Source organism: Oncorhynchus kisutch, linkage group LG21, assembly GCF_002021735.2.
Source record: "Oncorhynchus kisutch isolate 150728-3 linkage group LG21, Okis_V2, whole genome shotgun sequence".
NCBI classification, from domain to species: Eukaryota; Metazoa; Chordata; class Actinopteri; order Salmoniformes; family Salmonidae; genus Oncorhynchus; species Oncorhynchus kisutch.
In genome coordinates, this window is record NC_034194.2 from 3,530,902 (window position 1) to 3,536,109 (window position 5,208).

The window sequence follows — 5,208 nt, forward strand, 5'->3', positions numbered from 1 at the left end:
CTGGTGCTGTTCGGGGCGTTTTAGTGTATTATTTGGGGACTATGTAACTGATGTTCTGGTGCCGTTCGGGGCGGTTTAGAGTATTGATTGGGGACTATGTAACTGATGTTCTGGTGCCGTTCGGGGCGTTTTTGTGTATTATTTGGGGACTATGTAACTGATGTTCTGGTGCCATTCGGGGCGGTTTAAAGTATTGATTGGGGACTATGTAACTGATGTTCTGGTGCCGTTCGGGGCGGTTTAGAGTATTGATTGGGGACTATGTAACTGATGTTCTGGTGCTGTTCGGGGCGTTTTAGTGTATTATTTGGGGACTATGTAACTGATGTTCTGGTGCCGTTCGGGCGGTTTAGAGTATTGATTGGGGACTATGTAACTGATGTTCTGGTGCTGTTCGGGGCGTTTTAGTGTATTATTTGGGGACTATGTAACTGATGTTCTGGTGCCATTCGGGGCGGTTTAAAGTATTGATTGGGGACTATGTAACTGATGTTCTGGTGCTGTTCGGGGCGTTTTAGTGTATTATTTGGGGACTATGTAACTGATGTTCTGGTGCCATTCGGGGCGGTTTAAAGTATTGATTGGGGACTATGTAACTGATGTTCTGGTGCTGTTCGGGGCGTTTTAGTGTATTATTTGGGGACTATGTAACTGATGTTCTGGTGCCGTTCGGGCGGTTTAGAGTATTGATTGGGGACTATGTAACTGATGTTCTGGTGCTGTTCGGGGCGTTTTAGTGTATTATTTGGGGACTATGTAACTGATGTTCTGGTGCCATTCGGGGCGGTTTAAAGTATTGATTGGGGACTATGTAACTGATGTTCTGGTGCCGTTCGGGGCGGTTTAGTGTATTATTTGGGGACTATGTAACTGATGTTCTGGTGCCATTCGGGGCGGTTTAAAGTATTGATTGGGGACTATGTAACTGATGTTCTGGTGCTGTTCGGGGCGTTTTAGTGTATTATTTGGGGACTATGTAACTGATGTTCTGGTGCCGTTCGGGCGGTTTAGAGTATTGATTGGGGACTATGTAACTGATGTTCTGGTGCTGTTCGGGGCGTTTTAGTGTATTATTTGGGGACTATGTAACTGATGTTCTGGTGCTGTTCGGGGCGTTTTAGTGTATTGATTGGGGACTATGTAACTGATGTTCTGGTGCCGTTCGGGGCGGTTTAGAGTATTGATTGGGGACTATGTAACTGATGTTCTGGTGCTGTTCGGGGCGTTTTAGTGTATTATTTGGGGACTATGTAACTGATGTTCTGGTGCCGTTCGGGCGGTTTAGAGTATTGATTGGGGACTATGTAACTGATGTTCTGGTGCTGTTCAGGGCGTTTTAGTGTATTATTTGGGGACTATGTAACTGATGTTCTGGTGCCATTCGGGGCGGTTTAAAGTATTGATTGGGGACTATGTAACTGATGTTCTGGTGCCGTTCGGGGCGGTTTAAAGTATTGATTGGGGACTATGTAACTGATGTTCTGGTGCCATTCGGGGCGGTTTAAAGTATTGATTGGGGACTATGTAACTGATGTTCTGGTGCCGTTCGGGGCGGTTTAGAGTATTGATTGGGGACTATGTAACTGATGTTCTGTTGCCGTTCGGGCGGTTTAGGGTATTAATTGGGAGTATTGATTGGGGACTTATTTGTGGAGGAATGTAACTGTGTTTCTGGGTGATTTGTGATGTTTTACTTGTGCCTCCCTGACTGTGTTTTTGTATTTTAATATGTATGGTTATGTATATTTTGTGTATAATATGTATATTTGTGTTGTATTGTGCAGGGCACATTTGAAAAAGAGACCTAGGTCTCAATTTGTATTTTCCCTGGTAAAATAAAGGTTAAAAAAAAGAAAAAAAAGTATGATTTAATTATTTAATACTTAATGCCACAAACCTGGGACATCGAAGAGCAGCATGTGATTATCACTATTCAATAGCGCCAGTGGTGGAAAAGTACCCAATTGTCATACTTAGTAAAAGTAAAGATACTTAATAGAAAATTACTGAAGTTAAAGTGAAAGTCACCCAGTAAAATACCACTTGAGTAAAAGTAAAAAAAAAAAGGTTTTAAACATACTTAAGTATCAAAAGTAAAAGTATAAATCTTTTCAAATTGCTTATAAAAATCAAACTAGTCGGCATCACTTCCATATTTTGTAATTTACGGTTAGCCAGGGGCACGCTCCAACACTCAGATGTAATTTACAAACAAAGCATGTGTTTAGTGAGTCTGCTAGATCAGGGGAGGTAAGAATGACCAAGGATGTTCTCTTGATACGTGTGTGAATTAGGCAATTTTCCTGTCCTGCTAAGCTTTCAAAATATAACGAGTACTTTTGGGTGTCAGGGAAACTGTATGGAGTAAAAAGTATATTATTTTTTTAGGAATGTAGGGTCGTTACTTTACTTTTCATTAATATGATGACTGTTATTCATCTAATCAACTAACTATGTTTAACTGTTACCCAATTAAATTAATCATGTAACAATTAACTCATTAGGAATTTTGGGCGGTTCTTTAAAGAGTTACCATCTTCCTAATTAAACTCCAAAGGTCTTTACCTATCACATCTATAAACAGTCATATTAATCATAACCTCAAATTATATCATCATTCTGAACAGTCGTAACCTCCTGCATCTGCAAAACCCCCAGCCTTACTTATGAGTCAGTACTACACAAATTGGTTTAATTATTTATTTACTAACAAAATGGTAACACAGGATAAACATACACACTTAATACATTAAAACATGTCCCTAACAGACTGACACAATATAGCAGATTATTACAACAGACATGGAGAGGGCGAGAGAGAGAGAGAGAGAGAAAGGGACAGAGACATAATACTTTTAGAAACTACTCTCACAGTAATCATATAGAAACCTCACCCTTTTGGAGTAATAAATCATTCATGTTATGTGTAAATGTCTTGGCTAGCCGTGTATCTCTGTCGGAATCAAGCCTTCTTGGAAAGGGATTTGGTTGGGCCCTTCTGCGTCACGCGGAAAGGCTCTGTTTGCCCAAAAGGGGTCCCCTTTTGCTCTGATTGTCCAAAAGGGGTCCCCACCCATCTTCTACTGTTGTCCTCCTCTGCCGTCACCCGGTATCGGTTGACTTGTCATGTAGTCCTGAACAGAACTACAGAGTTTATTCTACTCCGATTCACTCCTCAAGCTGCCTCTTTGAAGATAGGCTAGCCAGCCGTGTCGATGGTTCTCAGTGGGGTGATGAGAGTAGCGTACTACGGTGATTTGGCAGAGTAATAGAATGGTCCCACTTAAATTCACTTTCCTAGATACTTTACTTAGGACAGCTTATCAGCCATACCAGTGATTGTCTGGGAGTTGACGTTATCGTCTCTACCTCGTGTTGAGATTTCAAGGGGGTGGTGACTACTCACTTGTACAAAGTTATAGAAATAATTTCCTCTAGTTTCTAAGATCACAGCTTTCTCGTAACAAAAACACTTTCATCATGTTTCATATTTCATGCACAATGTCATATAGTGTGTATACTTTTCAAGTTACAGTATTTCCTTTATAACATTTTTAATGACATCTCAAAATAACAACCCATATTACATTAGTGTTCTTTTAGGTCACCTCTGCTCATTCCCCACATTCTATGTTAGAAATATTGTTCCAGTATTCGCTTTAGAACATGTTAAGAGTTTTGGTGGGAAAATGTATGCGTACATGTCTATACACATTCCTGTGTGAACATTGGAGAGAGATGTTCTCTGAATGTTCTAATCCTTGAGTTACAACAGGGTGTGAACTGTCAACCCCCCACCAGCTACCTTCTACCCCCTCTGCGGGTGAGAGGGGGTCTGGCTGAAGGCATTTATTGCCAAGCTGATCTGACCTATTTGGATCCTCACAGGACAGTCATGACAGTAGTGAAGTTAAAGTAAAAGTAGTCAAAAATATAAATAGTAAAGTACAGATACCCCCCAAAATAACTTAAGTAGTACTTTAGTACTATTTTTACACAAGTACTTTGCACCAGTGAATAGCGCAGATTCTTATGCTTTTCCATGTTAGGAATTAGACCAGCACAAATAACCCAATAAGGAATGTAATGGAGTAAAAGTAAAAGTTGTCAAAAAATATAAAGAGTAAATTAAAGTACAGATACCTCAAAAATAATTTACACCAGTTGTTGTCACAAATATCCGGCCCATGCCCAGTCATACTCGGATTCTCAGCGTGTGTCCCTCAAAGTCATTCCGTCTCATTTGCAGCATTCAAATCATGGTAATCGTTTGTCTGTGAATCACAACATTGAAGACGATGAGTGATCTAAGCATTTTCACAAATTGAGCCATATACAATATAACTTAAGGACTGAGGACAGCATTTTGATTGACAACATGGTGGTTGATACTATGTCTACTGTGTGTGAATGTTGTAAGAATCTTACCCCAGCCATGGGTCCATCAACCAGTACTGGGACCATTGGAGACGTGGGATGCTTGCTCTCAAGGTGCTGCTTGAACATCAACCAGTACTGGGACCATTGGAGACTTGGGATGCTTGCTCTCAAAGTGCAGGAAGTTAGTAATCAATCTGTGGTTTAGATTGAATTCAAAGTTGACACAAATGATAAACTAAGCAATAGAATGCAACAAACTACTACAAATATGAAATAATGTACCACACAGGCCAGTCCAATAGCCTACACAGGGAGAGGAACCTAAAGGCTAATACAATACCAACCAATACTACTCACCTGACAGACAGGGCAGGTGTGGACCAGTGCTGCAGTTTTCTGGTCCACAGCTGCTCCCTTCTTGTTCTTAGGTAATACACAGCCCTTAGCAATGGTACAGTGGCTTGCGAAAGTATTCACCCCACTTGGCATTTTTCATATTTTGTTGCCTTACAACCTGCAATTAAAATAGTTTTTTATTCATTTGATTTACACAACATGCCTACCAATATTTTTATTGTAAAACAAACAAGGTTTTTATTTGTAAACAATAGCTGGTGCACAAAATCTAAGGAAGTCTCTAGATTTCGCTGAAGTTGAGTATATTGTGATAAATTGCAGGCCACACTACTTGCCTAGAGCGTTTTCAGCTATACTTTTCATGGCTGTTTATTTACCACCACAGACAGATTCTGGCACTGAGACCGCACTCAGTCAGTTGTATAAGGAAATAAGCAAACAGGAAACCACTCACCCAGAGGCGCCGCTCCT

General features: G+C 40.5%; 1 long non-coding RNA gene across 1 annotated transcript; it reads right to left on the reverse strand.

Moving 5' to 3' along the window:
* Positions 1–2,686: 2,686 nt before the first annotated feature.
* LOC116356243 (uncharacterized) lies at positions 2,687–4,897 on the reverse strand. Its single transcript, XR_004204730.1, has 3 exons — positions 4,738–4,897; positions 4,429–4,574; positions 2,687–4,274 (listed from the first exon to the last, which is right to left on the reverse strand). It is a non-coding gene; the product is annotated as an uncharacterized LOC116356243 (long non-coding RNA).
* Positions 4,898–5,208: the final 311 nt, after the last annotated feature.